Raw genomic sequence first — 18926 nt, forward strand, 5'->3', positions numbered from 1 at the left:
TCTTGCTTTCTCCGTTGCTTTTTTTTAAAACCTATCTCGTTAAATGGGTTTAACATAGCGAGACAGCTTTAAAATAAGCAACGGACATCTCCGTTGCTTATTTTAAAGCTGTCTCGCTATGTTAAACCCATTTAACATAGCGAAACAGTAAAAAGCAACGGAGATCTTGCTTTCTCTGTTGCTTTTGGCCACAGCTCTGATGTACTGCGTAGGCATGCGCAGTACATCAGAACTGCCGCGGATACCAGACAGCTGCGGAAGGGCAGCAAATAAGCATTATACAATGCCATTATTTAAGAAAAGTAATTATTTCTTTTCTTAAATAATGTCATAGTATAATAGCAATAACTCACTTCTGGGTGTGGGTAATGCGGGATTTACCCACGGTTGTCTTTGTTTGGTCCCGAGGGCTTCTCCCTCGGGACCAAACCACGCCAACCGTGGGTAAATCCCGCATTACCCACACCCAGGCATGGGTTATTGCTATAATATAAATTAGACAATATTTTATACAGTTATAAAATCTTACTGTATATTTTCCACTATACATTCCCTGATGCATAATCAGTGAGTTGTGCTACTCACATGGTTATATTGAGAATGCCTAGTTATACCCATGTTACAGATGTATGGAGCTAGTCTTCCATTATAATCTATACTGTGGGAGTGATCAAAGGTAATAAATTATATCCACATGACTGATGTTAGTGCATACATACAAATTAAAATATTGCAGGGCTGTCAGTGCTTTATGTGTATGACAGAAACTACTCATGTTGTTATTGGCAGTATATACATCTGTGACAATGTGGAAATACTGAGAAGAATCTTCAACACCCATGCAAGCATTCCACCAGTAGTAATTTTAATTAATGAAAAAAGCATTTGTTGCAGCAACCTGCATATTGTGAATGGTAGTAAACTTTATTTTCATTTAGAACTACACACGTGTAGCCTAAATTGAATTTTGTGCATCAGCTCAATTCTTTTTTCCTCAAATAATTTTATTTTCCAATTATAATATTTAACAATACAATCATCAGTGAAAACAAGTACTATAAGCCTCTTTATACACTATGTACAATTGACCTGAACAAAGTAAATAAATAAAAAATATGAAATTAAAAAAAATTATAATATTCAATCAATAAAGTATGAAGTTACACATTTAATTAGTTAGAGATCAGTTTTAATGTCTTGATAAGAGCAGGAATTTTTTTCCCAAGGATTGTTTATCCATGTTTTAGGAGAGATTCTTGATTCTTTCACCTTGATTCCTAATGTCGCTGTTTCTTCCATCAGTCTCAAGAATTCTTCCAGAGTAGGTTCTTGTGAAGACTTCCACTTTCTAGTTATACATTTCCTTGCCACAGCTAGTATGGACCAAAGTAGGTATATATCTTTGTTATTCATTTCAGTAGTATCATTAACGTTTAAGAGAACTAAAGATTTGGTTAAAATAAAGGTGTCTGTAAATATAGCTTGGAGAAAAAAATGTTAATACAATCAAAAAATCTATGAGACCAGTCAGCTTTACAGGTTAAAGAACATCTCCAACAAATAGATTTATCAAGTAAATTAAATGTGGCTTGTTTATCAGGTGTAATAAATGCCCTGTGTATATATTTCCAGGTAAATATTTTCCATACTTCTAAATTAAATGTTAACTTAATAGAACAAAGAAGATTTGTTTTACTTTCAATTGATAGATTGGTATGACAACCTTTTGCTAAGAAATTGAAATATCTTGTATTAGGGTTAGTTTTATATGTCATCAATAATTTGTATAATTTTGAAATTTGATTTGTCTAATTATATTTGTTATAAATAACTTCAAATATAAGACTTATCAAATTTGGACTAGTTTTATAAGGAAAATTAATAATTTTACTGTTAAGATCTGTGGCATATGATAATATGCTTTGAAGTATCAACCAATCTGCCATTGAATTTGTTGAATGTCTAATACTACTTGATTCTTTGTACAGTGTTGCCAACAAGTGAAGTTTTTCCCCTCCCACCTAGTTAGGATAACATTATGAATTCTGTTGACGATTTTTTTTTTGTAGAGCTGAAGGATATTATCAAGTCTAGCCAAATCTTAACATCCGTGTTAGTATATATAAATCTTCTGAATAAATTGTAAATATTATTTATGTAATTTAAGTTAGTTCGTTTTGTTATATTATATTGAATGTTAATCAAAATGTGCCACATCCTGTTATTTTGTTCACTTACTATACAATTTTTAATTATTTTGTTTTCATTTAAGAAAATAATAGAATACAGTGTTTTCCATGTTGAAGAATAATTAGGCTCTATCCAATTAATGATAGTTCTTAGTATGGAAGCTTTTATGTATGATTCTAGAGCTGGAAATTTAATTCCACCCATTTCCCAAGATCTAATATGATGTGTGTAGGCTATTCTATTTCTTTTTGGATACCAAAGAAAGTTTAATAGAATTTTATTTTATTTCAGAATTTTCTTGTTTGGTACTATAGGAAAAGCTTGTGCAGTGTAATTTATTTTTGGAAGTATTGTCATTTTTATTATTTGTAATCTGTCTTCAAATCTCAAAAACATTTTATTCCAGCTTACTATTAGCATTTTTAATTTATTAATCGTGTTATAATTTATGTCTAATGTAGATTCCAAATTATCACATAGATAGATATCACATTCCTAAATATTTTATTCTGGGAACTTGTTTTCTTGTTATGCAATTTGTTGTTGAAGTGAATTCTCTCTTTTTATTCAAAGGCATATAATTAGATTTTCCCTTATTAAATCTAAGGTAGAAAGTTTTAGACTGTTCATGCATGCCTTGTATATATGTTGCAAACAAAACAACATGACACATACAGAAGTGTCATATTGATTGGGTTATAAACAGACTAATAATCTGATATACATACTAACAATTGTCCAACTATAGCAGATTTAACATGCATATATGCAAAATGAGGCATATGGTCATGTGATCTATGAGAGAATGCACATAAGTCAAGGTACACCACATGTAGCCTGTCTTCTGACAGATGGGTTTGGTGTATAAGAATGTCATTATGTATATCACTATTCATAGAATGTATTTTGTCTATAGCACAAAGGGATAGCTAGCACAGACAAGACATGGGCAAATCAAAATTACATACGGTGTTATTACATCAGCTAAAGAAGAAAAATATCAAATGTTAGGGTATAATTACTTGAGTTGGATGATTTCACGGTACTGTAATCAATGATGTCCTTCCTTGTGGAAGTGCAACACTGTATATGATGATAAAGGGTATCAAAGTACACCTGTGAATGCAGTATACCATAATGTTGCATCTGATATTAAGCTATGAACTGAGGCTTGTTAAACACATTACTAATATATGTATGGCACTACAGTAATATATATCACACTCAGGTGAAACATTAATGTGTATTACTACGTGACCTGTTGATAATTTTACATTTCACATATTATACACTGGCCTGTGACAAATTTCATCCTCCGTAGGTCAATAACTCCATTGGGTGAATATTGACAAAACCAACCATCCACAGACATTCTATTCCTTTTTGACAAAAAAAGAAAAAAAAAATGAGACCCACCATCTCAGCACATTGAGCATGATCAATATAATGAATGATGTATTAGATGCATACCATTTATCACAAAGCACATTGAGTAATCATAGGGATGCACAACATAGAGTACAGTAACATCATATTAGCAAGTCAATGGCCCACTCACACTTTGTGATGACTTTACAGTATGGCACATATTAAGAAATGATAAATAAGGTATCATCTCCTTTAAATCCCTACAGTGTGAATAAAATAAAATGCATACATAAATGCATGAAGTTATGGAGATGATTATTTTTGTGGAAATAACTAATGCATGCGAGCATTCATTCACATAATCAGCAGTTACATCTTACCAGAACTGAATACATGCCAAGATCAGATCACAGAAAGGTGTGTATCAACCACTGACACCACAGAAAGGGGAATACCTGATGTGCCATGAAGAGCACACTTGAAGGGATTACATCAGTATCCTTTTGTAATGGTTATGGCTCCCCAAACATGGAGTATGAGACTAAAAAAAATGACCCTCTTACTGTGGAGTATCTCTAGTCTTTGGCTAAGACACTCCTGTATGTCATAATTTTTTTGACAGACCAACCTTGCCAGATTCAAAACCCTGTCACTCATGCTCCACACTTTACAGAGATGTGTAGTAACTGCTTCTGCCACAGGAGATAATAAGGAAGAGTGTCACAAAGAACACACTTCAAAATCTGATGTAAGAAAGGCTTTTGATGTTTATTTATCCATACAAATTGTTCTGAGGAATCAAAAGGATGTAGCACTGTTAATGTTCACAAGTGTGATTTGCCAATATCACTGTTGGTTGGCAAACCCACTCTTATCTGGCCATATTGCTTTGCACATATACATTCTCAGACGTGAACCTCTGCCTACCTGAGTACACGATACACAATTCATTATTAAACTGCATGTAGCACAGCAGAACTCTTACCACAAGCATCACAGAACACATTTGACTTGCATGAAATCCACTGTGTTGAAAGAGCTTTGCTGGAAATAAACAGATGCTATGTTTTGTGTGTCTCATCAATGCACTCACATTATGTTTTTTTAAGTTGAATAGCTGCCTATGTAACTCCACAATCCACAACACTGTGTATTAATCACATGCACCACAGCTGTGAGACAGAACATATTTTAAGGCATGACATCATCAATGCACACGGCAGTTGTTTGAGCTACAAGCAATGGAGGAGCCCTCCCCCATGTAATTGTAGGCATTAAAACTGTTGTAGATGTAATTCATGCATAGCAGTACACTGACACACACTGGTAATATTCAGTCACTGCAAGTTTCGAACATCTATGTGTCTAACTTCGCAAGCTACAAGATATTGTCTGGACTGCACATGTCATAGGAGAAGTCTCACTACATATGTGAAATATGGTGCATTTGAAAGCATTACGTCACCTTATTGCTACAAGACATACGTGTGCCTTTAAATTGATTGATAGATGTTGTGATCTTTCTCTGCCACAAAATATTGCATGAAGGTAGGTGCACCCAACCATATGTGTTTCATAATGCAGTCATCCCTGTTTCTATAGAAGCACAGCCATGCACAATGTGTACATAATCCCAGATTCAAATTCATGGCTTACTAAGGCTATAAGCAACATAATATTGTATCATTTCTTTACAACACAGGAGAACACAAAGGGCCTCATCAGTGTCTGTGCTAAAATGTATACATCAGATATGTGGGTGACACCATTCTTGCCTACACACACACACACACACACACACACACACACACACACACACACACATATCAAGTGTGGCATTTGCAATTCATTCAATGTCTTGTAGCTTGTGATCTTAGGTAGTCAGTTTGAAACTAGACATTACTCCATAAACCCTATTGTGTGTGTTTACAACTGTGACAATTCACATTTGACAGAATGAAATCACCACTGGTTTCATAGGTTGATGTTTGTGTTAAAAGGGACTGAAAGAGGTGGGAGATTACACTACCACTGTAAGGCTACACATCATATCTGTAGGTGAAGCCATTCCTACCTAACACAATACAGGGTGACACGGTCAATTCACTCACTGCTGGATTCACACCACCTACTGATCAAACTACACAATTTAATGTGCACAGTATCAACTGCAAGTACCACGGGAGAAGTTTTAACGTGATATAGCACATTTGAAAAGATGACCTCATCAGTGTGCAGCAGAACAAATAATTGTCTTAAAAGCATAAAAATCTGATGTGGGAGCACTGTCCCACTGTAAATGTTTCTCCTCAGAGGAAGTGTACACATTCGTTCTGTTGCTGGAGCCATACTCATCTGACACTAAACACACACTGTTAGATTTGAACCACACCTTGCTATCTACTTTCACAATCTATAGTGCACAGTATCAAGAGCAAGAACCACAGCAGAATTCTGATTACAGCACTGAGATAGTGCACATTTGAACTGATGACATCAATGTGTTGTACAGAATTTGTTTTGGCTAAAAATGCAACTAATTGATGGGGAGCCCTCTCTTTGTAAAAATGTCTTGTAATTAGAATTGTACACAAAGGATCTTTTTATAGAGCTAATTCTACCCATTTTACACACACACACACACACACACACACACACACACACACACACACACACACAAAACACAAATGCACACACACAGCATTTAGATGTGTAGGTGGTTTGAATTCAACACTGTGTAGTTATACAGTCTAGAGTTCACAGTATGCAAGTGCTACAGGTGTCTGACAACAATAGTGGCAGAGTGCACGCTTGAAAGGATGACCTCATCAGTGTGTTGCAGAGATATCTGTGATGAAAGTGGGAGAAATTGATGTTGGAGCCCACTCCCAGTTTAAATTTTCTTCTGAGTACACACACAAACACACACATTCATGATAGTAAGTCACTGCTGCATTTCAAGGACTACCTATCTAATTACACAATCTGGTGTACATTGTATCAAGTGCAACAGGGGAAGTATGATTTAAATGTGTGATAAATGCATATTTATAGAGATGATCACACCAGTGTGTTGCAGAGAAGCTAGAGTGCATCTTTGGGTGAAAAGGCATGTATTTATTCAAAAATAGTTCTAATAGGTGCAGCCCTTCCAAGTGTGGAATATTTGTGCACAACGACTCTATGTCTAAAGTGACTAGAAAAGAACATTTAACTGCCATAAGAACTTGTAATACAAATAATGCCTTGTCTAAGCACACCTCTTTTTGCAATGGTTCATTTAAGTTTTTGATTCTTGAACAAATAGATCAATGTTTTGGAGCTACAGATGTTTTTGGTGAGCTCAGAGAACTAAAGTGGCAGCTTCTGCTGGGTGCAGAAATGCCACCTGGCTTAAATGAATCAATTAATATTAAATGTGCACTCAAATGGTACAGTTAAATCTCTGTGCATATGCTTAACCTATACATACTGTCCAGCTCATAAATTATCTATTATATGCATATATCTATAATTTCATTGCTTTTTTTGAAAATCCACTGCTCATCTCATTGGGTACTGCACAAAAATATTACTATATTATTACCGTATTGTTATTGGTTACTGTCTACTCACATGTTATATCTTCATATATGTAACATTCTCTTTTGGTTTTGCATACCATTCTGAGGAAGTTCTTGTAATCATAAAGAACGAAAGCTCAATTGAATTTATTCTGAGCCTCAGTTTATTTATTAGATAGTTGGATAGTTATTTTACAGAGATTTATTTATTTGATAGTTATTTTACTGAAGTTTGCTGAAGTTTATTGAGTTATAGTAGTGGTTCTTCACTGCGGCAGTTTTTATTGTGCATATTTTGTCTCCGCTTAATTTCCAGTCATTCCAGCTTACTATTCCCTCATTATCCAGCTTTTTAGCAACACAGCTCTATCAGCCCAGAATTACTACAACTTTTGACTCGTGTTCCACAGGATTTAGTAGATGTTATGCAAAACTTGGAAGATACTACATCTAAAGCGCAAGAAGCTCTCCTGAAATACAACAGATAATTTAAAAGCTTTAAAAGTGTTGAATCTTCACAATCAAGGTCAGTTTCATCTTCTTATGCTCATAATTCTATGAGTCCTATATATCTCCTATTAGACTGTTGTGAATGGCTGTACTACATCAGTGGGAGAGCTACACAGTGCCTGCAGATAATAACACTACTTCAGTGACTGTGTATGAAAGTGCTGCCACTAATACTTCTACTGTGGATAATTATTCCAACACTGATAATACGCATGCACATATTCATGCACAGATTCATGCTCATACTAACAATATGGCTGATGTTTCTGTAGAAGCACCTTTAAACACTAGTATATTTACTACTATGACTACTTCAGCACCTTCGATACTTGTTCAAAATAATTTTTGCCAACTACAGCAGTCGGTTTCCACTACACGAGGTAATACGACTTCCTCATCTTAATGGACAATTTATGTGTAGGATTCACGACAACCTAGCACTTCTTATGCAGCAGCAGCTAGAGACAAAACATGCTTTAATGTTAGAAACACAAATGCTTCTTTACATCAACAAACACAAAGTGTAAATGACCTGTTTCGTCCTGGCACTTCTCATGTTAATATTACACAAAATGTGGCTGCTGCTGACATTACTTCTGCTAATAGAAGTACCTTTCTACAGACCTCTGCTGCTTATACTATGGCAGACAAAGACATTCTTAATGTAAAGCAGTTATTGGAAAACTCCACCACCAATAACTGTCTAATAATGTGTAATAACAATAATATGTCTGACTTACAGTCACCAGCAGATAATGCTGATGCACAGCAAACAAAAAACGGTATCCATGCCAACCGCTACGTCAGCAACTGTAAAGCAGATATATACAGACTAGAAAATCTTAAGATATTTAAAAACATAGAATTTCACATTCTTTAACTTGGACACTTGCATTCATCATAAAATTGTTCCACGGGGGTTTAGATTTAATGTGTTTCCTAACAATGTTAAATATAGCTCATCACTATACTCAGTTTGACAGACCTGTACAATGACACAGGTCTTAAAACTTTACAAATTATCAGTGAAGACAACAAAATAAGAATGTCAGCCCTTAAAACACATTGATTCTCTAGACACTGATATTTTAAAGAATCAAGATTTTCATTATTTTGAACATTTCTACACTGGCATTCAACAACGAATTGACAGACATGTCAATACACTCATCGAAAAGAAAAAAGACAAACTGAAAAGGGATTTCTTGCAATACAAAAATAAGCAAGCTTACCCTATTACAAGAAAATCTAATTTCAGTTCTACTTTCAGACAAGCTCCACAACCTCATTTTCCATGTTTAACAGAGCATCACATTTCTCCACATTTAACAGAACATCACATTTCTCGGCTTCCAACAAGCCGTTTCTGAGACAGGATTGTTTCCATGGCAACAAAAAAGCCGTTTTTATCAACAGCAGCAGGAGATTTTTTAAAATGTGGTACTGTTTCTAGTCATTTACAATCACCTACAACTACGGCTGTAGCTGCCCCTACTATGAATCCTACTGTGGCTTCCACTTCGGATACCAACATTTTGGACTTAGAAAACCAAAATGAGTTCCCTGATTTTCACAGGTGTAATAATGTCATTACAGTTTCAGAAAACCACAACAACTTCACTATGCCTTTTTTGTCCTCCAGTTTACAGAACCCTCCTTCAACTCATGCAGATTCACTGAGAGAGAGACTGTCACTTTTTCAGACTGCTGCTTGTAGTAATTCTGGGTCCCAAGTTGAGAAACCTCCTTTGTCCTCTTTTCTTCCTTGTGATAGTCAATAACATTTCCACATCTTGTCTAACTTCTTGTTTAATATCTAATGATACTTTTACTGACTCCACAGTTTCTTATGACAATTTGCAAGTTACAAATTCTGCCATTTTCAAACTTACTGACAGATCGTTTAGCATAGAACATATGCAAGTTTTCCAAAAAGGGTTTAATTGTATCCCTTCCCAAAGGGCTCATTTACCTGATGTCTTGTTAGATTTAAGATTGTATGCTAGAAAATTTAACAAAACTTTTGCATCATAGTGATTCCAATAACTATAATATTTCTGATGATTCTGACAGCTCTGATAAAGAAACATGTTTTACTTGTCTGAAAACTAAAAGCATGCATAATCCAATATTTCACAATTCTATACAAACATTTTTAAAAGTATGCGAGAGAGATACAAAAAAGCTGTGTACCTCTAATCAGTCAAATAGATGGTATAACATTTCTAATGCTGAAAGTTTAGCTCTTACTGATCTTACTAATGACAGGTCTCTTCACATCATGCGAGCTGATATGGGTACTGGCTTAGTACTGATGGAGCGATCTGTTTATGTTAAGAAAATGGAAGAAACACTACAAAACGATGACTTTTATCAGATTGTTGACTATAACACTGTTATAAGATATTTCAAACTAATAGACAAAACTTTAAACTCCTTCAAAATAGCACTGCTTTTTCTGCTGATGAGTTTAATTTCATGTATGTCCCTTACCTTAATTTGGTAAAGTTATTTGAAATACCCAAGATACATAAAAATCAATCTGACCCACCTTTCAGACACATTATTTCAAATAAAAAAACAAAAACTGAAAAAATAGCAGAGTATTTAGATTCTATTCTCAGTCCACTAGTTCAGGCTACAACACATTATCTTAAAGACTCTTGGGCTTTTTTGAATTAGCTCCACCAGACAAAAAATGAACTGTCCAAATGCATTCTAGTCACTTTAGACATAGAGTCGTTGTACACAAATATTCCACACTTCGAAGAGCTGCACCTATTAAAACTATTTTTGAATAAATACACTATATTCTCTGCTTTTACAGTTAAAACTATTACTACATTAGTATTTTGAGGGACATGTCTCTTATCAGACAAATTATTACCAATAACTGAGATTTACTGTCTGACTCACAATACATGACTGGCATCTTTGGAAATGCTCCATCATATTCATTTAAAAGAACTAAATCTATCCGTATGCACTTAGAGAATAGAGACTCACAGTTTCTTGTTGTACCTACACCTTCCTCGACTGCAAATGAAGGCATGTTCTGTTGTAAGAAGTGTGTTGTATGTCCTCACATTTATACAAGCTCACAATATACTTTCAAGCATCACAATTATACAGTTAAGTTTCAAAGACATTTTGATTGTCATACTACATCTGTAGTATATGCTGCTGTGTGTTCAGCAGGTAATTGTTTTTACATAGGTAAGTACTACATCTGTAGTATATGCTGCTGTGTGTTCAGCAGGTAATTGTTTTTACATAGGTAAGTACTACATCTGTAGTATATGCTGCTGTGTGTTCAGCAGGTAATTATTTTTACATAGGTAAGTACTACATCTGTAGTATATGCTGCTGTGTGTTCAGCAGGTAATTGTTTTTACATAGGTAAGTACTACATCTGTAGTATATGCTGCTGTGTGTTCAGCAGGTAATTGTTTTTACATAGGTAAGTACTACATCTGTAGTATAACAAGGAAAAGCAAGAACTCTACCACCTAGGCTTCGTATGAAACAAAGATTAAAATCAAACTTTTATAACAAAATAAAGTAAAATGAAATAAACTGGTTCCTCTCAGACGATAAGCGCTTTCAAATAGTTTCTTCTTCAGATCGTAGTGGGAACTGGGAACTTGGAATACAAATAGCAGAACATTCAATCAGCATGGGAGTGGCTCCTAAGGCATTCAAATTGTGTGAATTTACTTAAAGTGATATATTCATTGTTGACCTATTTTGGGTCTTCGTGCTTTTAAAACTGGCTTGAAAGGTACTAATGAATTCAAGCCTGGTGGTTGATCTGCCCTTAGATTAACTATCCATTTGATTTCACGTTGTTCCACACAGTTATTAATATCACCTTTCCTGGCACTAGGGTATACTAAATCTAGGACTCTAAAAGAAAAGAAATGTGTACTATTTGTGTTTATATGTACTGCTAATGCATTGTGTGCAACACGATCTCGTATATCACGCATATGTCTTTGGATGCGTTGTTTAAAAAGTTGTGTGGTTTTACCCACATAATACATATCACAGCTCTCACAGGTAGCCAAATAGACTAAATTAGAACTTGTACAAGTTGCAGAAACATCAGTACGAGTTCTATACCCTGTTGTGGGATGGATGAATTCCAAACTGGAATTAATAAGATGACAAATATTGCATTTCTTATAAGGTTTCGTTCCTGAGTGGTCATTGTGAGTAACATGATTGAAACCATCTTTAATGCATAATAATCTCTTCAAGTTTTTCCTATTTTTATATGCAAAATGTGGCTTATCTCCCACTATAGCACGTAACTTTGGATCTTGGGTTAAAATTGGCCAATATTTGCCTATGATCTCCTGTATTTCCTTATTATCAGCAGCATAAGTCAGGGTTAGTCTGGTCATCACTTCAGAATCCTGTTTCTGGATAGGTTGTACGTTAGTTGTACCTAATGGTACCTTTTTAGGACCATCTGTTTGAGGTCGTACAAATTTAGTATTGTAACCTCTCTTCATCATATTTGTAGATAGCTTGGAACATTCATCTTCAAAGATGTTTTTATTTGTACATAGTCTAGATAGACGAGTGACCTCATTTTTCATGGTGTTACATTTTATATGGACAGGGTGCATACTACTATGATGTAAATAGTGATTGCTCCATGTAGATTTCCTATATACAAACGTCTCAATATACTTGGAATCCACTATGTGTATGGATACATCTAGGAAATTGATACAAGTTTGAGACCAATTCCCAGTGAAAGAAAGAAAATCTGTAGATGCATTCAGATACTCTATAAAGAGCTTAATGTCTGTCTCTTCTCCTTTCCACAAAATAAAAAGGTCATCAACGAAACGACCATAAAACATAATGGAACTGCCCCAAGTATTGTCATCCAAAAATACTTTTTCTCTCTCCCATTCATTTAGCACTAAATTAGAATAAGAGTTAGCACAGGGGGTGCCCATGGCTACCCCCCATTTCTGTAGAAAAAGATATTTTCCATACAGTAACACATTACTGTTAAGAATAGCTTCCAATAGTTCACAAAGTGAATAGGCCTTCTTATCTGTGGCTTCCCGATTTACCAAGCTTCTAATGGCTTCAATACCATAGTGATTAGGTATACAGGTAAATGGGCTGTTAATGTCAAGAGTAATCATCCAACATCTAGAAAAATCTAGTAACTGTTCACTGACAGCAGAAAGTTTAGTCAAAAAATCAGTAGTATCACGTACAATGTGTCCAAATTTCGGTAGAAAACTCTTCAATTCATTTTCTACGAACATGGAGAGGGTCTCAGTAACCCAACCCTGCCCAGCTACAATGGGACAAAGAGGGGGATCCAGCATGCTTTTATAAATCTTAGGCAGTCCACTTATAATAGGGATTTGTGGATGTGAGGTTAAAAGAAAGTCCAGTTCTCCTTGGCTAATGATGTTATCCAAAAATAACTCATTTAAAGATCTATTCACACTAATGATCAAACTGTCTAACTTCTTATGGTCAATTTTTTCATATGTCGATGTCTCATGTAGCATATTCAGCATTTTGCATTTATACCACTCCGCATCCATGATGACCACTGAGCCTCCCTTGTCTGCCGGCTTCATGACAATAGTATTTTCCCTCTGTAGTTGTAGCAAAACTTCCCTTTCTGCAATTGTTATATTGGAATATAACTTATGCTGATGAGTGCCCTGACGAGCTCTTTGTACATCATTCTCACACATTTTTTAAAAATAGATCAACTGTAGGATGACAAATAGGCATAAAAACACTTGGCTTTTTCAGAGTATTGTTGGATGCTTTTGAATTACCAAATATGTGTCGTAGAGTCACATTTCGTCCAAAATGTTTTAGGTCAATCACAAACTCACTTAAGTCCGATAGAAATGAAGGGATAAAAGTTAACCCATTCTCAAGAATACCTAGTTGTTCAGTAGATAAGATGTAATTGGATAAGTTAACAACTAATGTGCCTTGATTCAAGTATGTTTTTTCTTCTTTCTGTCTTGGCATGCATCTCTGGTTTGTTTCCTCCATTGCTGGTTTAAAAAAAACGTCAACGTAACTGCAGTATTACCTGGACCGGATTTATCCTTAGGTCTAGTGCCTAACTCTAGTCTAGGTTCCGATGTGTTCACGATTATGGAATCCAGATTGAGTTCCATTGGTTTGGGCTCAACATGTTGATTACCCATAATGGTGGGTGCTTCTGTCCTTCTGACAGTGGTGACATTATTGATAGTAGACATCTCTACCATTATGGGTAATCAACATGTTGAGCCCAAACCAATGGAACTCAATCTGGATTCCGTAATCGTGAACACATCAGAGCCAACATAGCTTTTTTTTTTCATTATTTTGGAGGAATTGCCTGCCAGATCATATTGTGCTTCAATCGGTACTTTTTCGTTAAACCCCTACCACGCGTCTTGGGACCCAGACTGGCGTATTTTGCCCTGTTGAGATTCAGGTTTTCTACCATTCATAAAATGCTTGCTAATGCAAAACCTGTTGTTCTGTCAACTTTCTAAGTTTGTGAGAGCAATGTTTAAAAAGACTGCCTTTTGCTTAAAATGCATTTTCTTTGAAAACAGAAAAGAGAAAGTGAGGGAAAAAGCAGTGGAGGGAGTTTGTTTCGGTAAGATTGCTACTGGTCATGTTAAAATCAAATATGGTATTATGGTTTATGGATCTGCAACTCATTTGTAATAACTTAATATCCTACATTGCGAGGAGGGGTACTGGTTTTTGCCATGTGAATGTCAGTCTTTATCGATGGATTAAAAATGTGTGCTTCACAATCTCGGTATTGTGTATTCTTAATCGGAGGGCATATCTTTCACCTGTTTTGATAATGCTGTGACCTGTTGGTGATATCATGCTGTGTAGTTATGATCAACCTGTTTAAATGGCTGAGAGACTGGATTATAACTGTATAATGCAATGTAAAAGTCATTAGGAAGAATCCACGCATTTTCCACTCCCTTCAGTAGTTGATGACGACGGCTCCCTTGCATTTTTGTAATTTTACATACACAGCGTGTAAAGCTTGACTGTCACTTTGCAGGAAGTAATATCCACATACATGAGTAATCGAGTAATAGAATGTGCTTCCTGTGAGATGCTGAACTTCATATTAGTATAAATAAATTGTCCTACTTTTCAACAGTCCACAAGTTTACCTTATAATGTTAGCCCTGTCCCTTGTAAAGCATTTGATCTGTTGGTAAATCACTAATCCTTTCTTTTGATCAATGTTTACATTCTACTTAATATTCCGAAAATACATGTTGATGCCAAACATGTACTGTTAAATTTTAATAAATTAAAGTAGTATTAAAGTGTGTCCGAAAAATGCTGCATTTTGTATAACATAGGAGGCAAAACACTGTAAAGTGAAGTTTATGGTACGACTCTTAAAACGTTTACATTATTACAGGCTTACTAACGCATGGTAGAGGTTTAACAGAAATGTACCCTTGAATCTAGTTTTGGTGGAGGCATTGTTCCAAGTCCTGTCAGTACAAGTTGATTATCAGACAACAAAGCTTTCAGGCATAAAAACCCTTTCTCAATGATTAACACAAGGTATACTAAAATCACATGATTAAATACAAGCCCAAACATCATATGACCCGCAGCCAAGATCACATGATCAATAAAGTGCAAAACCTATCTAAAAACCTTAAAAAACCAAGTCATACAAATATGCAACGTATAAAATTACAAATACACTAGACCATCAAATACAAAAAGTGTAAAAATATTATGAAAATATATATATATATATATATATATATATATATATATATATACGTTCATTTCAACTTAGTGTGTTGTATCTTTACCAGAACTGGTTTTAATGAAACACTTGCATTCAAACTTGGGAACACATCTGCTGACAGCCTCACAATCCACTCATATTCCCTAAGGTCCAGTAAATTACACAAATCCCCACCTCTAATGGACATATTAACCTTGTCAATAGCCCTAAATTTGAATCTATGGGAAATCCCGTAACACTTGACATGCTTAGATAAGGCATTAGTTTCACTACCCTTCCTTATGTTGGACTTATGTTCTATAATTCTATCCTTTAACTTTCTCATGGTTTTTCCAACATAAAAGGAAGGGCAGATTTCACACGTTGCCAGATAAACCACATTGCTTGTTATACAAGTAGCAGAGCAGCAGAAGGTGAATGTTTTCTTAGAAACTGGATGAACAAAAATATTTACATGACTTAAATCACCATCTTGTTGTTTAAAAATATCTAAGCAACAACTACAGTTATGGCAACAGTATGTACCCTTCCTTAGCATACTGCATGATATGGGCCTTGCATTGTCAAAATCTTTATATGCCAACATGCTCTTTATCGTCCTCATATTTCTGTAGGTGAAGCGAGGTTTGTCACCCACAACTGACTTAACATCTTCCTGTGTTAAAAGAACTTTCCAATACTTCATCAAAATATTTCTAATAGTATATGACATGGTATTATAAGAAGTGATGAATCTTAAGCCAACCCCATCCAGTGAAGTGTTGGATCGACCACTCACATCCTGAGGCTCCTTTAGAAAGGTAGGTTTATACAGTGTATCCCTATTTGATATAATATACTCACTAATCTGATCTAACAGGTTAGATGGATACCCACTTTTTCTAAACTCATCACAAGTTTCAGTCAATTGTTTTAAAAACACAGAATTTTCAGTGTTCAGTCTACTAATACGAGCTAGCTGTGCCTTGACAATACCCCTAAAAACATGAGGCGCGTGCATACTAGATGCAAAGAGGTAACTACCAGACGACACCTCTTTTTTAAACACAGTTGTGCTAATAGTGTTATCCTTCTTAGTTAATGTAATGTCCAAAAAATTAATATTAGTAGTTGAATATTCAACCTTAAACTTCAAGAAACTAGTTGTATTAGTCAAAAACAGAACATATTCCTTCAGCTCATCAAGTGAACCTTTCCATAAGAGGAAACAGTCGTCCACAAACCTTTGATAAAATATCAAATTGTCATTCAGATATCTCTCCCCATTGTAGACATATAACTTCTCCCATTGGAAAAGAACCAGATTGGCATAAGTATTTGCCACTGGCGTGCCCATCGCCACACCAGTTTGTTGTAAATAATAATCCCTATTAAAAACAAAAATACATTATTCCTTAACACTAAATCCAACAACATACATACATTCTCTGTATGCCTAACAGAAAATGTAGAACATGTTACTTCTGATCCTTTAATGGTTCAAGAGAATGCGCTGGAAGTATCTCCTACTAATGCTTTAGACTTTGAACGTAAAATACAGATTCTGGAAAGAAAAGTTGGTGCCTTTAAATGGTTGCAGTGGCAACGCTTTAGCTTTGATGAGTATTTGGAAAAAGGTATAGCTCCACGTGGTTTGAGAGTATTGAAAATGCCCTCCTACGGGAATACCTATCCGGAGCTATTGAAACAATGGCAGTGTTTAAATTTGAAGTTAAGTCATGACTATATGGCCCTTATGAACAAGTTCTTTCTTGGCATAGAAAATGAGCTGAATAATGAAATTATTGCCATGGAGGATGAGTTATTTTTAATGCCTTGTTTTAAGAATAAGCATTTATCCTACCAATCCATGATGGACAGGTTATGCTTCTTAGATGACCACTTGGAAGCAGTAAAGAAGAGAAAACTGCTTCACGATATGGGCGATTATCAGATTGGCAATATATTCTCTTGGCCTAAAAATGAGAGGACTGATGTTCGTATGGACTTGAAAACTAGATCTATGAGTGTTGGTAATAGACGTATGTTTCTATCGGCTAAACGTCCAGCACAGAATGTGCCTTTGGACACTCTGGATGTATTTCCGGAGTTGGTTACTGGCAATTCAAATTTGGTGCCACGTGAAGAGCAGTCGATGACATCAGCGCTTGATAGCAACACAACTATTGGCAAACTAGCAGCAATAAGTGATGTGTCCCATGCCGTGGATATGGCTGCAACTCCCAATGCGTCGATTAGTAGTGATATGGCTGGAATAAATGGGGAAACTATTGGCATTTTGCAGTCATCACAAAAAAGTTTGTCGAGTTTCTTCTGTAAACCCTTCCAGCTACAACAAGCCAAACGGGTGCAGGAGCGAGCTGCTAATTCCAGATCAAGCTCTAGAGGAAGAACTAAGCAGAGGGATTCTGCTATGCTGATGGACGCTAAACGGAAGAACGAAAGTTCACCAAAACAATTAAAAGTAGCCAGGAGGTAATGGCAGGTACTGTAAATCTTTCTACTTTCATTTTAAGAAAGGAACATGTTACGCTTTTGGGAAAAGGATTAAACTTTATACCGACGTGCACGGAAGATGTTGTAAAAGTTTTGACTGACCTCAAACTCTTCATTAGATCTATAGCATTGAAATTAATATTTAAAAATGAAACATATGATGCTACTGTTTGTAAAAGGCGTAGTGTTTTTATACCTAACTATGCTCCAATCCTAATAGCTTTCAATGATCTTTGTGAGGATGAGATAAGAAAGGCATATGCATTTAATAAATGTTCTAGAAATTTCAATCTTACTTATGCTGAACATGTGGCTTTGGGTGAGTTGAAGGAAAATTTAAATATTGTGATTAAGCAAGCAGACAAAGGGGGATCTACAGTGATTTTGGATAGGGGGAATTATATCAGATCTGTGTTATTATTGTTGGAGGACAGCGTAGCGTTTAAACAGATATCATTACAGGATGTAAAGAAGTGTATTAGTTATGTAAATATGTGTGTGTATGAACTGCAGTTGTCGAATGATATTTCATTGGATTTGTTTCACTTCTTTACGGTACCGTGTCCTATTATACCACAGCTCTATGGTATACCTAAATTGCACAAGTCTCAGGACAACCCTCCCATGAGACCTATTGTCTCGGGCAATGGTTGGGTTACCGAACCTATATCTTTATATTTACAAAGGCAGCTACAACCATTATTGAATACTTGTGCAACAGTACTTAAAGACACTAATGATTTTCTTGTTAAGCTTAAGTACTGGTATATGGGTCTGGAGTTGTTAGATAAAACCTGTGATGATATATACATGGTAGTGATGGACATTACATCACTGTTCACTGTAATTCCTATTGATTATGGGCTGGACTCCATTAGGGAATTTTTAACACATTGTTCTACATTTTCTGTTAGGCATACAGAGAATGTATGTATGTTGTTGGATTTAGTGTTAAGGAATAATGTATTTTTGTTTAATAGGGATTATTATTTACAACAAAC

The sequence above is a fragment of the Protopterus annectens genome, chromosome 2.part0, assembly GCF_019279795.1.
Source record: "Protopterus annectens isolate FY-2018-M chromosome 2.part0, PAN1.0, whole genome shotgun sequence".
NCBI lineage: Eukaryota > Metazoa > Chordata > Ceratodontiformes > Protopteridae > Protopterus > Protopterus annectens.